This window comes from Coregonus lavaretus, assembly GCF_964263955.1.
Source record: "Coregonus lavaretus genome assembly, chromosome: 33".
Taxonomy (NCBI): domain Eukaryota; kingdom Metazoa; phylum Chordata; class Actinopteri; order Salmoniformes; family Salmonidae; genus Coregonus; species Coregonus lavaretus.
Window position 1 is genome coordinate 31,483,734 of NC_140020.1, and position 18,335 is coordinate 31,502,068.

Below are 18,335 nucleotides of genomic sequence, written 5' to 3' on the forward strand. Positions count from 1 at the left end.
CTCACCCTTTTCTCCTTTCTAAAGGATATTTTCATCTCTGTATCATGAAACCGCTTGCATGTGCGGTGTGCTTTTGACAACAGTGTTTTCCCGCTAATTGCATTATGGAACGAACATTCGCTCTTAGCCTACTGCCTTGTGCATTGCTGCACTTATAATGTGAAGAAATAATAGTTTATCAACATTTTAAGCTAATCATTCTGATCTGTTGCATCAGACTTATGTAGCCTAGGCCTACTAGTAATTTGGGATCTATCGTCCCAAAACTGTCCCAGAGTCTGTTTGGAATAGGCTATTTCTTTCTCGACAAGCTGACCAATAAAATAGGTAAACTTTTCAACTATGGGGGATAGTAGATTGACATAGGCTAGTGATTTTGCTGTTCGTTAATCATCTTGTTGGCTGAGGAAAAGTACATGTGGACAGTTATTCTAACATCTTCAAAGTGTGCATCAGAATTAGTTAAGGACAGCACATCTTTGCATCCTCAACTTGCATCTTCTGTTAACATGAATTTACCATAATCTAAATGTGATTTCTGTCATTCTGAGCACCGTGTTTGGACGCCCTAATCAGGTTACATACCCAATGCATATGTCTGGTAAAGTAAAATGCTGCCGGTCAAATGTCCGGTGCCACATTTTCCTAATGGAAACCCTGACACACGCACACACATGCACACACACACTGGGCCAATGACCTCCCAGCCCCAGTAGAAACAGTGGAGCCTGGGGCCAGCCTGGATTCCAGCTGAGGAGAACTTCATTATCCCCTAGATAGACTTACCCTGCTGCCCCCTGGACAAGTCATTAGTGGAATATGTTATTGGACAGACTAATAATAGACAGACAGACTGACAGACAGACAGCAGTAACTTCCTGCTGCGGGTCTGTCCCATTTCTTTCTCTCTCTCTCTCTCTCTCTCTCTCTCTCTCTCTCTCTCTCTCTCTCTCTCTCTCTCTCTCTCTCTCTCTCTCTCTCTCTCTCAGCGAGCCCTACTCCTTCTCTCGCGCTCCCCTCTCCCTCCTCTCTGCCCCTTCTCTTACGGTTTCGGCATGACCCCCTCAGAGAGTGTGTGGGTTTGAAAAACAGTGAGAGAGAAGAGAAGAGAGAGAGAGAAAGAAAAGAGAGGGAAAGAAACAGAGGGAGCTCTCTCGCTCCAGGGAAAGCTCCACAAAACCTCAGAATTCTCCCCCTGCCCAAATAAGTACCTATATAATAGGATGTGTGTGCCCTGCTACCCTTTAGAAAAGGCAGCCAGGAGAATACAGCATTTTTTCCAACCTCCGAAATAGAACATGGCCATATAGAGAGAGAGCGAGAGAGAGAGGAAGGGGGGACAGAGGTGAGGAAAGTGGAGAGGGGAAAAGAGTGAGAGGGGGCAGGGGTTAAATGCTTCCCCAGAATGAGGGCTGTTCACAGGGGGAGACCCAGCCCCAGACCAACAGCTTCTGATTATGAAATAGGGTGTCTGTGGTTTAATTATGTAACTATTGTAGCCAGATCATATGGTACTTATACACATACAGTTGAAGTCGGAAGTTTACATACACCTTAGCCAAATACATTTAAAGTCAGTTGTTCACAATTCCTGACATTTAATCCTAATAACAATTCCCTGTCTTAGGTCAGTTAGGATCACCACTTTATTTTAAGAATGTGAAATGTCAGAATAATAGTAGAGAGAGTGATTTATTTCAGCTTTTATTTATTTAATCACATTCACAGTGGGTTAGAAGTTTACATACACTCAATTAGTATTTTGTAGCATTGCCTTTAAATTGTTTAATTTGGGTCAAACGTTTCAGGTAGTCTTCCACAAGCTTCCCACAATAAGTTGGGTGAATTTTGGCCCATTCTTCCTGACAGAGCTGGTGTAACTGAGTCAGGTTTGTAGGCCTCCTTGCTCGCACACGCTTTTTCATTCTGCCCACAGATTTTCTATAGGATTGAGGTCAGGGCTTTGTGATGGCCACTCCAATACCTTGACTTTGTTGTCCTTAAGCCATTTTGCCACAACTTTGGAAGTATGCTTAGGGTCATTGTCCATTTGGAAGACCCATTTGCGACCAAGCTTTAACTTCCTGACTGATGTCTTGAGATGTTGCTTCAATATATCCACATCATTTTCCTTCCTCATGATGCCATCTATTTTGTGAAGTGCACAAGTCCCTCCTGCAGCAAAGCACCACCACAGCATGATGCTCCACCCCTGTGCTTCACGGTTTGGATGGTGTTCTTCGGCTTGCAAGCATCCCCCTTTTTCCTCCAAACATAACGATGGTCATTATGGCCAAACAGTTCTATTTTTGTTTCATCAGACCAGAGGACATTTCTCCAAAAAGTACGATCTTTGTCCCCATGTGCAGTTGCAAACCGTAGTCTGGCTTTGTTATGGCGGTTTTGGAGCAGTGGCTTCTTCCTTGCTGAGCGGCCTTTCAGGTTATGTCGATATAGGACTCGTTTTACTGTGGATATAGATACTTTTGTACAGATGAACATGGTACCTTCAGGCGTTTGGAAATTGCTTGTGGAGGTCTACAATTTTTTGCTGAGGTCATGGCTGATTTCTTTTGATTTTCCCATGATGTCAAGCAAAGAGGCACTGTTTGTAGGTAGGCCTTGAAATACATCCACAAGTACACCTCCAATTGACTCAAATTATGTCATTAGCCTATCAGAAGCTTCTAAAGCCCTGACATAATTTTCTGGAATTTTCCAAGCTGTTTAAAGGCACAGTCAACTTAGTGTATGTAAACTTCTGACCCACTGGAATTGTGATACAGTGAATTTTAAGTGAAAGAATCTGTCTGTAAACAATTGTTGGAAAAATTACTTGTGTCATGCACAAAGTAGATGTCCTAACCGACTTGCCAAAACTATAGTTTGCTAACAAGTAATTTGTGGAGTGGTTGAAAAACAAGTTTTAATGACTCCAACCTAAGTGTATGTAAACTTCCGACTTCAACTGTAACTAACTAAAGTAGTCAGACCAGTTCCCAGATTTCTAGGCAGATAACCAAGTGCAGGGTTTCCCAAACCCATGTGGGGTCGCCTGATTTGGAAATGGGGTCGCGAAAGAACATTTGCGCTTGATTCATAGAACCGGGGTTACGTCAGTAACCTCTGGTAGCCGCTAGATGCAGTTGTAATAAACAAAGCGGTTTCTGTTTTTTCTTCTTACAAATGTGGCTCTATTTTTTAAATGGTTAAAGCTTCAAAATATTATGACTCGATCACTGAAAGATAAGACTCTCAGGAATACGCACGTACGTACTGCTTTCCTCTACAACGCCCACAAGCCATTAGAACTGAGTGGACAATACCAGGCACTAAATCAGACTGGAGGGAAAAGATCATCATCAATGATGAAGTTCTTTTCTACAGAGAAAATCATACAACATTATTGCCTGGTGATCTTCTGAACTTCCCAATACCTTTCTGATGCATTTCACTCACTTCAAACCATACTGTCTTCAGATTTAAATACTGCCAAAAATACTGTCCGACTGATTTGTAATAGACTGTCATAGCCCAAATAAAAAAAGTTAACATTGGCTGTTGATTACATAACTTTTTTTTTTACATGATTGAGTCACGGGGAAAAAATGATATCAAAATGGTGTCGCAGGCCAAAAAAGTTTGGGAACCCCAGACCTAGTGATACTTTAGATCATTATTCAGAGGTCATGTAATGTTATCACCATTGATTACTGTTTGGAGTGGTTTTTGTCAGATCCCCTAGAGATAGGCTAACTGCGAGTGGAATTTAAATGCCATTACTATCAGCGTCTATTCCTAGTGGCTAATGGCTAATGACTGCTAAATGCTACTGTAGTACTGTTCGCCATTTCCCACACCGTATTTGACAACAACTACAGGAAGGACAAACTCGATCTACATGTTAAGAAAAATGTGAGCTCCACTTCAGCAAACAGTCAATGAAGAGTCTGAATGAAAACCCTTTATTATTAAATTGTTTTTCCGAAACATAAAGAGGTAGAAATACTGAGGGAGTAACGGGAAAGGGATAGAGAGGGAGAGATAGACAGAAGAGAGAAAGAGAGAAGAGAGAAAGAGAGAAACCCTTTCTCGGCAAATAAGCCTCTTCCACAGATGTTGCTCCTCTCTGACACCACTGGTCCCCATAGTATCCACCCGGGGGGACTGATTGGCTGTGTCCGTCAAACACACACACACACACACACACACACACACACACACACACACACACACACACACACAGCCTCCTGGTAGCAGTGTTCAGGCCGACTGGGATCCCAGAGTGTTTATAGAGACCCTGATTCACAGTGGGGTTTCTACACACACACACACCAGGGATATCCATGTCCCCAACAGACTAGTGGTCTCTAAAAGCAGCCATCTATTCCCATTAGGCTTTAGGAACATCACCAGGACAAATAGCTTATCCCTGGGCCAGCTGCCTGGTGGTGAGAAACAGGCAAGAAAAGGCCTACTATTGTAGCAACCATCAGACATAATGTAGCCTAGGTAATAACAACACTGGATAGGGAACCATAGAAAGCTTTCTTTTGATCATGCTTGTCTTATGTATGTTACTTATTCTCTCACGTTGCTATCACGCTAGCTTCATTAATAGAGCAAGGGAAATGGATGTTTGCTAAATCAAAGTTCCTTTTTATATCTTCTGACTAATATAAATCACGTTTTTTTTTGTTGTTGTTTTTTTTCACCTTTATTTAACCAGGTAAGCCACATTTACAACTGCGACCTGGCCAAGATAAAGCAAAGCAGTGCGATAAAAACAACAACACAGAGTTACATATGGGGTAAAACAAAACATAAAGTCAAAAAATACAACAGAAAATATATATACAGTGTGTGCAAATGTAGCAAGTTATGGAGGTAAGGCAATAAATAGGCCATAGTGCAAAATAATTACAATTAGTATTAACACTGGAATGATAGATGTGCAAGAGATGATGTGCAAATAGAGATACTGGGGTGCAAATGAGCAAAATAAATAACAATATGGGGGTGAGGTAGTTGGGTGGGCTAATTTCATATGGGCTGTGTACAGGTGCAGTGATCGGTAAGCTGCTCTGACAACTGATGCTTAAAGTTAGTCAGGGAGATAAGAGTCTCCAGCTTCAGAGATTTTTGCAATTTGTTCCAGTCATTGGCAGCAGAGAACTGGAAGGAATGGCAGCCAAAGGAGGTGTTGGCTTTGGGGATGACCAGTGAGATATACCTGCTGGAGCGCATACTACGGGTGGGTGTTGCTATGGTGACCAATGAGCTAAGATACGGCAGGGATTTGCCTAGCAGTGATTTATAGATGGCCTGGAGCCAGTGGGTTTGGCGACGAATATGTAGTGAGGACCAGCCAACAAGAGCGTACAGGTCACAGTGGTGGGTAGTATATGGGGCTTTGGTGACAAAACGGATGGCACTGTGATAGACTACATCCAATTTGCTGAGTAGAGTGTTGGAGGCTATTTTGTAAATGACATCGCCGAAGTCAAGGATCGGTAGGATAGTCAGTTTTACGAGGGCATGTTTGGCAGCATGAGTGAAGGAGGCATTGTTGCGAAATAGGAAGCCGATTCTGGATTTAACTTTGGATTGGAGATGCTTAATGTGAGTCTGGAAGGAGAGTTTACAGTCTAACAGTCTAAGTGCAATATGAAGAAGTTAATATAGCTCCTCCTTTTCCATATCTGGGCATCAAATGCAAGATGAAAGATTTCCCACCGGTAGGCCTCATGTTTGATTTCTTCCATCCCCAAAGTCTTTCTCTCCTTTCACCAAATACTGAGTGTTTACCTGACTTCTGTGGATTTCTGAAGATGAGCAGATATTTAGAAATAATTATTGGTATCACAATGGAAGTTTGCTTGAAACATCTCTGGTGGATCTCTAACCGCAGAATACTAATGTTGATGTAGTAAGTGAATATATCTTAGGGGTGTGAACGTTTAAACATTAAAACATTTAAACGAAGTTGGGATCCTTAACGTTAAGAAAAATGCCTAACCTAAATATATATATATATACAGTACCAGTCAAAAGTTTGGACACACCTACTCATTCAAGGGTTTTTCTTTATTTTTACTATTTTATACATTGTAGAATAATAGTGAAGACATCAAAACTATGAAATAACACATATGGAATCATGTAGTAACCAAAAAAGTGTTAAACAAATCAAAATATATTATATATTTGAGATTCTTCAAAGTAGCCACCCTTTGCCTTGATGACAGCTTTGCACACTCTGCATTCTCTCAACCAGCTTCATGACGTAGTCACCTGGAATGCATTTCAATTAACAGGTGTGCCTTCTTAAAAGTCAATTTGTGGAATTTATTTCCTTCTTAATGCATTTGAGCCAATCAGTTGTGTTGTGAAAAGGTAGGGGGGTATACAGAAGATAGCCCTATTTGGTAAAAGACCAAGTCCATATTATGGCAAGAACAGCTCAAATAAGCAAAGAGAAACAACAGTCCATCATTACTTAAAGACATGACTTGGGCTCCAGAGTGGCGCAGCGGTCTAAGGCACTGCATCTCAGTGCTTGAGGCGTCATTACAGACCCCCTGGTTCGATTCCAGGCTGTATCACAACCAGCCGTGATTGGGAGTCCCATAGGGCGGCGCACAATTGGCCCAGCGTCGTCCGGGTTTGGCCAGTGTAGGACGTCATTGTAAATAAGAATTTGTTCTTAACTGACTTGCCTAGTTAAATAAAGGTTACATAAAAATAAAATAAAAAATGAAGGTCAGTCAATATGGAAAATGTCAAGCCCTTTGAAAGTTTCTTCAAGTGCTGTCGCAAAAACCTTCAAGCGCTATGATGATTCCGCCACAGGAAAGGAAGACCCAGAGTTACCTCTGCTGCAGAGGATATGTTCATTAGAGTTAACTGCACCTCAGATTGCAGCCCAAATAAATGCTTCACAGAGTTAAAGTAACAGACACATCTCAACATCAACTGCTCAGAGGAGTCTGCGTGAATCAGGCCTTCATGGTTGAATTGCTGCAAAGAAACCACTAAAGGACACCAATAATAAGAAGAGACTTGCTTGGGCCAAGAAACAAGAGCAATGAACATTAGACCAGTGGAAATCTGTCCTTTGGTCTGATGAGTCCAAATTTGAGATTTTTGGTTCCAACCGCCATGTCTCTGTGAGACATAGAGTAGGTGAATGGATGATCTCTGCATGTGTGGTTCCCACCATGAAGCATGGAGGAGGAGGTGTGATGGTGTAGGGGGGTGCTTTGCTGGTGACACTGTCACTGATTTATTTAGACTTCAAGGCACACTTAACCAGCATGGCTACCACAGCATTCTGCAGCGATACGCCATCCCATCTGGTTTGCGCTTAGTGGGACTATCATTTGTTTTTCAACATGACAATTACCCAACACACCTCCAGGCTGTGAAAGAGCTATTTGACCAAGAAGGAGAGTGATGGAGTGCTGCATCAGATGACCTGGCCTCCACAATCCCCCGACCTCAACCAAATTGAGATGGTTTGGGATGAGTTGGACAGCAGAGTGAAGGAAAAGAAGCCAACAAGTGCTCAGCATATGTGGGAACTCCTTCAAGACTGTTGAAAACGCATTCCTCATGAAGCTGGTTGAGGGAATGTCAAGAGTGTGCAAAGCTGTCATCAAGGAAAAGGGTGGCTACTTTGAAGAATTTGTTTAAATTTTTTTTGGTTACTACATGATTCCATATGTGTTATTTCATCATTTTGATGTCTTCACTATTATTCTACAATGTAGAAAATAGTAAAAATAAAGAAAAACCCTTGAATGAGTAGGTGTGTCCAAACCTTTGACTGGTACTGTATATTTTTTCACTTAATGAAAATCACAGTTCAGTTAAAACAAAACATATTATTTTCCATGATAGGCTATAAAGGCCTAGGGAAGTTGTGTAATTGAAGTAAAACCAGAGAGGAAGAGGCTAACTTCAGGCTACTTGGTGAATTTGCAAGGCATGCAAGACAAGACATTGCGAGATGCAGATTACCAAAACATATGAACACGCTTCTGCCTCTCTCTCCTGCCTCTCTCTCCGTCACGCTGGCTTGCCTGCTCTGTCTCTTTGCTAATGATACAAGTGTGTGTTCAGTCTTCGGTCTGTAGAATATCCTAGCCTATTCATGGCACCGATGTCTTCAGGCCAGTATTGCGAGCACGGGGTAGCCTACTCTTCGTTTTTGCCTCATATGAAATTACAGCCTGTATGGATTTCGCTTTTCAGACTAAATGGAATGTGGCCCCTTGAAAGCGCCTTGGCTACGGCATATTTGTTTGTCTGTCTGTTTGGGTAGGCTATACTACGTTTTTTTAAACGCCGACACAAAACCTTCTCTGGTGATATGAACGGCCATTTTACTTGCCTGTAAAGGAATGCCACTTCTGAAGCAGGAATAAAATCCATCACTAGGCAACCAGAACTCTCAATCGAATAATCTCGAGCTGCTGCGCGAGAAAACTTTCTCCTAAAAAAATACTTTAAAGTTTGTTAAATATCGTGTCTTACCAAGACATTTAGTAGAAATACCATACCATAAAACATCACAGCAGCACATCAATCAGCTACGTTTATTGTTGTCAGGGAAAAAATACAAAACATTTTACGCCGGAGCAGAATTCTTCTCTCTTAAAAGGTACAACCTGATGCAACACTTTTTTAATTGTCTAAAAAGGTATCAATTGTCGCTATCAAGGGCGCAACTTTCACTGGGGACGGGGGGTACATGTCCCCCCCACATTGTGAAATTGCATTTTTGTCCCCCCCAGTGTTATCATTGGAATGTGATACAAATGAGGCAACGGTGTGCTTCAGGATCATGTGGACGCCTCCGAGCAGTCGGGTAGGCTGTTTGGAGTGTTTATCCGAGAGGATAAAAAAAAAATATATATATAATAATTATGCCCCCCCCCCCCACTTCTAAAACCGAAGTTGCGCTCCTGGTCGCTATCGACATGTTACTGTAGCGGCGTTCTATGTCTGTAAAGGGTTGCGGTAGATCTAACTTAATTGCCTGGCCCTAGAGGTAATTCATATGTAATTGGACCATTATTCTGCATTGTAAATTGACGTATATTTTATGATTTTTTTCATATTGTTTTAACAGAAAAACGATAAAAATGGCAATTTAAACGTTAAGCACAATTGTCCATTTGTCACATCCCTAGTATAGCTGTAGTAGTGTGGTGACCGAGTAGATTCGAGTAATAGCAGTAAGTAGAGTATAGCTGTAGTAGTAACTGATAAGTGTAGAATAGTAGGATCAAGTAGAGTAGTAGTATAGTATAATATAGCATAGTATAGTTCTTACCAGACAGACAGAGGGGCAGTGAACTGGGAAGAGGGGGGCAACACACTGGAGAGCTGAGGACAGCACTGGACCACGTTCTGTACAGAGAGAGAGAGAGATGGTGAGAGAGAGAAAGAGAGCAGGAGGAAAATAGATATATTTTGTGAATGTTCTCCCACTCAGCAGAGATAAGAGATATTCTGCTAGCAGTTACATTAATAACACGTCTCATTATTGAGGATGGCTCTAACGCCCCCAGGGGAAAAACACTGCGTTGACATTTAGTTCACACATCCTCAAATACTCATTAATGCATTTGGGCTGCTGCATTTGAACATTTTAATCATACCTCTCCCTCGGCCTTTCTGCAGAATAAACTTTTAATAACAAACTGTTAGGTAATGCATGTTCCCTAACCAAGAATGACTGCTGGAAATGAGCTGGAGAATGGGGGGGGGGGAGAGAGATAGAGAGAGAGAGAGAGAGAGAGAGCAGAATTAGGACGATACCCTCTAATTATCAAAATTCAGAAAAGAGCCATCACATTCTACAACACCGAAAAGGAACCGATTCCCAAATCTTCCATTACAAAGCCATCACCTACAGAGAGATTAACCTAGACAAGAGTCCCCTAAGCAAGCTGGTTCACAAACACAAACAGACCGCACAGAGCCCCAGGACAGCAACACAATTAGACCCAACCAAATCATGAGAAAATAAAAAGTTAATTACTTGACAGAATTAGAATGAACAAAAAAACAGAGCAAACTGGAATGCTATTTGGCCCTAAACAGAGAGTGCACAGTGGCAGAATACCTGACCACTGTGACTGACCTAAAATTAAGGAAAGCTTTGACTATGTACAGACTCAGTGAGCATAGCCTTGCTATTGAGAGAGGCCGCCGTCGGCAGACCTGGCTCTCAAGAGAAGACAGGCTATGTGCACACTGCCCATAAAATGAGGTGGAAACAGCTGCACTTCCTAACCTCCTGACAAATGTATGATTGTTTATTTAACTTTTGTTTATTATTTATTTCACTTGCTTTGGCAATGTAAACATATGTTTCCCATGCCAATAAAGCCCTCTGAATGTAATTGAATTGAGAGAGAGGAAGAGAGAGAGAGGGATGGGGAGAGTGAGAGAGAGAGCGGAAGAGAGAGATAGAGGAAGAGAGTGCATCCCGGAGTTCATAGTTTCCTGTTCGATGGGCCTCTCTACCTCAACAGTGTGCAATTCACTTCACCTCTCTTCCTCTCTCCATCTCCATCTCTCCTCTTTGCCACTCTCAGGCCGATTAACAGGCCTCCTCCACAGCCCGTCAAACCAACTCCATGTGGATATAGTTAGGCAGCTAGATACGTCAAGCAGTTCCACTCAGTGAAGTGGCTTTCACTGGCCTCTCTAGTTGGAGAGCAGATAGTTGAGCCGACAGGCACCAAAAAAGGTAGGCAATCTAGGCAAGTCATATATATATAGGCTAATATTTATGTTACACAGTGAGTGTTTTGGTGGGAACATGGCACTAAGCCATGGGGGTGGTGAGAGAGGGGGAGAAAGAGGGAGGAAAGAGAGAGTAAGGACCCAGCAAACCAAAATTGGTTCTGTGAAAGTTCCCAGAACATTCATTAGGTCACGTCAAGTCATAACACAAAAACTGTCCAGTCGTGGTGATGATTATAGAATGTTTGTATAAAACATTCGCTGATGTCGCAAGAACGTTCCTAGAGCACATATAATATGTTCTTTAAAGGTTCCCAGAATGTTTCATTATGTTGTGGGAACAGTCTGGTGAGAACATTGTGGGGACATCACAAAAGATATGTTACAAAACACAAAAACTGTCCAGTTGTGCGGATGATTCTACAATGTTTATTTTAGGGTGCAAAACACATTCACATGATGTTGTAAGAACATTCCCAGAACAAATTATTTATGTTCTTTAAAAGTTCCTAAAACATTTCTTTAGGTTGTGAGAACATTTTTGAGATATGACAGGAGATAGGTTCCCAAAACACTAAAACTGTCCAGTTGTGCTGACATTCAGATAATGTTTGTATCAGTGTGCACAAAAAATTACTTTGATGTTGCAAGAATGTTGACAAAACAGCCTTTCTGAGTTCTTTAAAGGTTCCTAGAACAACACAGGGAAATACTGGTATTTGGGTTATTCACCATCACTTCATCCAGCCCCTTTATTTGCTGCATACTTCTAGGCCCATATTTACACACTAGGATCACTTTTGCTTTTCAGATTATGAAAAATAATCCAGGGGGGACCATATCAAACGTCTCTTTGGCTGTGTTTATACACGCAGCCCAATTCTGATATTTTTCCCACTAATTGGTCTTTTGACCAATCACATCAGATCTTTTCACATCAGCTCTTTTTCAGAGCTGATCTGATTGGTGAAAAGACCAATTAGTGAATTGGCCTGCCTGTGTAAATGCAGCCAAAGCAGGAATTATATCAGGTGCATTTCTTAAAGTTGAACAATCAATCTTTACACGGTTTAATTTTTTACAATTAGTCTAAATTCTGCATTTCTGACTGGATTTAGAAATCTCTTTTAGTAGTGTATATGTGACTCGTTTCAGGAAACTAGGCATATGTCACGCGCCACTACTTCACAGGAGAGGCATTTGAACATAAACATGTGAACTTTCATGTGCCTTAATAACAAACTTGTATGCCATCTGTAAATACTAATAAAATTACGAGCCTAGTTGGTTTAGCCACGGAAAAAGACAGGAACCTTCCCGCTAGCCATGATCGGCTGAGATAATGGATGGGCTGGACATGCTGAGAGATGAGTTCGGATTGGTCTGCCATGTAACACGCTTCTGTCTATAAAATGAGCTGGTCAGTATGTGTAGGTAATCCTTTCTAACGCAGCTTTTTTGAAAGATATCACGTAGTAGAACTGCAAAAGTGTTGCTCTCCACTTTCTGGAGGACCGAGTTTTGAAATCAGTGGAATGCCCGGTGGAAGCAGAGTATGATGGCTAAGGAGATGGAGGAAATTCTGGCTTTTGATTGCAAATAGGCAGAGGGAGTCAAAAAGAGAACACACAGAAGGCTGTTGTATAAAACACCTGTCTCCGGATTACATCTTCAAACTAAGGGCAACCATGGCATTCATGACAGAGAGGGAGAAGCGTTCATCCATGTATGTAAGACAGTCTAGCTAGCTTTTTTTTCTCAGATATTAAACATTTGAAAAATGGTTCTAATTTGGTCAGAAAGTTGTTTTCATTGCAAGTTAAAGTGTACTGTTAGCTAGCGAGCTAACGTTAGCTGGCTGGCTCGCTAGCTAACGTGACGTGTATGATCTGTGTAGTAATATTATTCGTATCTCAGAGCCATTTGCATTGCTAGTTATAGCCTAATGTTAGCTAGCTAGCTAACATTGAGCCTGGTTGGTTAGCAACCTGCAGATTCATGCAGGGTAGTAACGTTATGAGTTGGGATTATGGTTCATTGTTTAACTAGCTGCTTTTATTTTGTCACACTCACAACCCTAAGCTATTTTCTCTAATTGGCTCGCTATTAAATTGTAAATAATGATCTTGTTGTGAGTTATTTTCTTTGTAATAATGAATACAAATGAGCTAAAGTGAAGACGTTGTCAGCTATATCATATTGTCATTATTTGAACTGGCTAACCAGCTAACTTAATGTTAGCTAGCTAGCTAACAGGCTAGAAACTAACCAAAACATTGTTTAGAAAGTTGCTTTCAGTGGCCTGGTTTGCTAGATTGACATATACTAAATTCATTTTTAAACGGGTGGGTTTATTGGTGTTAAAATACACCAGTTATGCTATTTTGGACCACCAGGCTGCTGATGTCATGCAGCCTGTAGTTTTTGTGTTTATACTTTTTCATACCGACAATGACAAGTTTGATGTCGGACGACAATAGAATGTTCATAATGTCACTGCGACAACTGTCGATAGACGTAGTATACACAACAATCTTTGGTTGTTTAGTACATTGCCTCACATGTGAATCCTTAACGAGATGGGTTGGGCTAAGGCTTTCAAAAGCAGAATTACTTTCCCATTGTTCCTCAACTTTAGTGTATGATATACCATTTTCTAGCGCTGAGTCTCTACTTTTAGCCAATGTAAAAAACACCATTTCAAATGTTGCTATATAAGACCGAATCGAGCCGATCGGTCACATATCTGAGCCTCAATTTCACTTATATATATATACAAATATAAACAAATAAGGCTTGAACCTGCAGATCTAAGACGTTCAACAAGTGATGAAGAAAGCAATTTATAAAATACAGTGTTACAAGTACACAGCAAATGAAGAGGATAGGGACATTTGAATACAGTTGAAGTCGGAAGTTTACATACACCTTAGCCAAATACATTTAAACTCAGTTTTTCACAATTCCTGACATTTAATCCTAGTAAAAATGCCCTGTCTTAGGTCAGTTAGGATCACCACTTTATTTTAAGAATGTGAAATGTCACAATAATAGTAGAGAGAATTAGTTATTTCAGCTTTTATTTCTTTCATCACATTCCCAGTGGGTCAGAAGTTTACATACACTCAATTAGTAGCATTGCCTTTAAATTGTTTAACTTGGGTCAAACGTTTCGGGTAACCTTCCACAAGCTTCCCACAATAAGTTTGGTGAATGTTGGCCCATTCCTCCTGACAGAGCTGGTGTAACTGAGTCAGGTTTGTAGGCCTCCTTGCTCGCACACGCATTTTCAGTTCTGCCCACACATTTTCTATAGGATTGAGGTCAGGGCTTTGTGATGGCCACTTCAATACCTTGACTTTGTTGTCCTTAAGCCATTTTGCCACAACTTTGGAAGTATGCTTGGGGTCATTGTCCATTTGGAAGACCCATTTGCGACCAAGCTTTAACTTCCTGACTGATATCTTGAAATAACTCATCTGTCTGTAAACAATTGTTGGAAAAATTACTTGTGTCAAGCACAAAGTAGATGTCCTAACCGACTTGCCAAAACTATAGTTTGTTCACAAGAAATGTGTGGAGTGGTTGAAAAACAAGTTTTAATGACTCCAACCTAAGTGTATGTAAACTTCCGACTTCAACTGTAACTCTGAAATTCTGTTCTGTGTCCTGATTGACCATATTTGACTGACAAAACGCCACAAGGCCACCGCAGAGGGTTAATGGTTTAGCTGCAGATCCGAAGACTGCAGGTTCAATCCCACCTATTCTTTAAGCATGTCTTTTAAAACAAAAATTGAAATTGAGGCTCAGATATACTCTACTAAAAGAAAGGATTTCTTTATTTTGCAAATATTTATAAATCCAGGCAGAAATCCAGAATTTAGACTAACTGAAAAAAACTAAAAAAAACATTGTGTACATTTTTTTATTTTGAGATGATTGATCTGAAAAGCAAGAGTGATCCTAGATCAGCACTCAAAGTCTTGGATACCTTGTAAATATGGGTCCTGAAGTACGCAGCACATAAAGAGGATGGGTGAAGTGATGATGAATAACCCAGTTACCAGTATTTCCCTGGGTTAGTTAAGTCAAAGAAAAGGTAAAAAGCTAAAAAGGAAGCATGTAATTCCTGATTGAAGATAATGGTATGGCTATATAATGAAAAAATAAGATGTAATAGCAATTCCCTGGTGGCACAGAGGATAAAAAACCTGGTTTGGGGACCAAACATTGCAGGTTCAATCCCCACATGTGCAGACTGTCAGCATAAGAAGTGTAAAAATGGTGTTCGTATGATTAAATGTTGTTCAAATGTCGTGTGATTAAAATACCATGTGTCTTTCTATTGCTTACAATACAGTCCTCAAATGAAAGTTGCCATTAAATCTGGAGAGAAACAAAATGGGGATCTGTTCCAATCTGCTTTAATTTGCATGCTGAGAATGTTGTGGTAATATTAAGTCAAACTTAAATATAACATTTACTAAATGTTCTTGAAATGTTCTGTGGACCTCCAAGACAAGGAAGGCAAAATGTATACTGCATGAACATCAATGGAAATGTTAAACCTAAAACAAATATGCTATGAACGTCATAAAAAAAATACTTATTTTATTCTTACAACATTAAGGGAATGTCATGACAACTGAGCATATTTTGTGTTTTGAGAACCTATCTCTTGTAATGTACCCACACTATTGCCACAACCCAATTATATGTTCTGGAAATCTTTAAAGAACTCAGAAAGGCTGTTCTGTCAACATTCTTGCAACATCAAATAAATGTTGATAATAAACCCTGATATAAACATTATCTGAATGTCAGCACAACTGGATAGTTTTTGTGTTTTGGGAACATCTCTTGTCATGTCCCCACAATGTTACCACAACCTAGTTCTGGGAACCTTTAAAGAACAGACTAAAGGTGTTCTGGGTAGGCTTGGGCGGTATCCAGATTTTGATATTGTCATACCATCCTTCTCTCATACCGGGATCTATGGTATTACCGGCATAGCACACAAAGTGGCGCTAAAGACGCAATACAATCCCATTAGGCCTCTATTACCAGAATGCTAACAACATTAGCACAAACTAATAGCGAAATCAAATAGACGCTGTTAGCTAAATGCAAACGAGTGAAAACGAAGATAAACTAATTGCAAAGACTGGCAAATCCAGCTCATAAAGTTATACAAGCATAGCTAGTAGCTACCGAATGTCCTTTCCGGTGAGTTTGGACATTTACAAGCGAAAGTGAACGAGAGAAATTGTGCAAATGAACATAGTTGTGATGCATGCTTTTCTGAAGGAAGAGCAACATGTGTACAAAGAGCAGATGGGAGAAGAACTGAGGAGAAAATAAATGCTAGTAGGAAGCACAGGGGAAAAAATGCCAGCTGTACAGATAACTCATCCAGAGGTCTTTGACTTCTGGCAGAAAGCCATTATAAGATATCTGATAGCAAACATTTAGTAGTGAATTGCATACAAGTGTAACTTCATCACCTCATGTGCGCCGCACAACAAAGATTCACCGATAGATATAGAACCTTTTGGACTCACCAGCTCGCTTCCCCCCGTTGTGTTATTTACAAACAAACACGTGACTGGCTCAACTGTTCTGAAGAACTACGGTTAGCTTCATAATTTAAAATAATGTGACAGGTGAAATGAAGAACGCAATCTACTTTATCTCCTAAGGTATTGCACAAGTTGACTGCAGGTAATAACTTAAAAAGTAGCTACAAATTGTTAAATGTATAGAAAAACTTCAAAGAAATAGTTTTGACGGTATTGACGGTATTGAAAAACCATCCTGTGGCTTTTTCCAAATACCCCGGTATACGGTATACAGTGATCCCTCGCCACTTCGCGGTTCACTTATCGCGGATTCGCTATTTCGCGGATTTTCATAATGCATTTTTTTTTTTTTGGTGCATTGTGCTCTGCATTCTGATTCGCTAAAAACTCACTCCCGCTTCTTGTATCAAAACATGCTACGAATTGTGCTATCATTTTGTTGTCTCGTGCAGTTATGTGTACGTACATAAAACAGCTTGGCAAATTTACATTAAGTTGGCCAAATTATCTTGTAATTTCGAACATCTCCTAAACCCATAATGTCGACGAAACGGCCTGGACCGACAAAAGCACCTGCGGATGGGCCCAAACGGCGGAAGATGCTACCTATCTCAGATAAAGTTAAACTTCTGGACATGCTAAGGGAAGGTAAATGACAAAGCCACAAAGCGACGATGAAAGAGAAGAGGGAGAAGAGGACACGAGAGATGAGGAGGAAGGACTAACGCTTGGTCGCTTAGCAACCATGGTGCGAATGGCCACTGAACTTAAGCGAGTAGCTGAGGAATGGGACCCTTTGATGAGCCGTTCATTACAGTTCTCCAACGTAATCGATGGTGGCATGTCGGTGTACAAGGATCTTTTTGCAAAGAAGAAAAAAGAGCGACAACAGCTGCCTATCACTATGTTCTTCTCCCGAACAAACACACCTGCACCGCGGGCTTCAGAAGAAGAGAACACTGCAGAGCGCAGTCAGGATGCAGCGGCCCAGTCTGAAGAGCAGTGAAACGGCCTACACGTGAGTCACTGTATTTGTATACATGTAATAGTTGCTAATTGTAAAAAAAAAAAAGTTTTCTATTTCGCGGATTTCACTTATCGCGGGTCATTTTCGGAACGTAACCCCCGCGATAAACGAGGGATTACTGTATACGTTATACAGCCCAAGCCTAGTTCTGAGAACGTTATTGTAACATCAGATGAATGTTTTATGCACCCTAAACGAAACATTGTAGAATCATCCGCACAACTGGACAGTTTTTGTGTTTTGGGAACATATCTTTAGTGATGTCCCAACAATGCTCCCACCGGACTGTTCCGACAACCTAAGGAAAAAATCTGGGAACCATTAAAGAACAGACTAAATGTGTTCTGGGAATGTTCTCGTAACATCAGGTGAATGTTTTTGGGATGTGATCATCCTAATGTTAAATAAAACCCTAACTAGAACTTAATGGGAATCTTAGCTAATGTTCTTGGAATGTTCCCAGTTTGCTGGGGCGAGAGAGAGAGAGAGAGAGAGAGAGAGAGAGAGAGAGAGAGAGAGAGAGAGAGAGAGAGAGAGAGAGAGAGAGAGAGAGAGAGAGGACGAGTGTCATGGGAAGACTTGTTTTCATGAAAAAATGGCATTCAAACTGAGCTCCCTGTCTTTGTGATAATTCTGACGAGCATTTAGAGGGAGATCAAAATGGACGAAGCCAAGTTGCCAAGTTTAGCATGTTATGACTGTAGTCTTGTACCATTTTTCCAGACTGTAGGTCTACACCACTCTGATGCAGACAGTGCATATCAAAAACTATGACACCTTGCACAAGAACCACAGCTTGTATGATCAACCAACAAACACATTAGCGTGAACAGATTGATGATGACTATCATTTCCTCTCTCTCTCTCCTCTCTCTCTCTCTCCTTCCTCTCTCTCATCTGCTCTCTCATTTCACTCACACAGGACGTCTCCATCAATCTCTCTTTCTTTCTCTTGCCCTCCCTCC

At 40.8% G+C, this 18,335-nt stretch overlaps 1 protein-coding gene across 1 annotated transcript in view; it reads right to left on the minus strand.

Annotated features, from left to right (window-relative positions):
- Positions 1–9,413, minus strand: part of LOC311108070 (1-phosphatidylinositol 4,5-bisphosphate phosphodiesterase beta-4-like) — a gene marked incomplete at its 3' end in the record, with an annotated part of 95,556 nt that extends 86,143 nt beyond the window's left edge. The window contains exon 1 of the mRNA XM_084150716.1: positions 9,341–9,413. The remainder of the gene's footprint in view (positions 1–9,340) is intronic.
- Between the last annotated feature and the right edge of the window lie 8,922 nt (positions 9,414–18,335).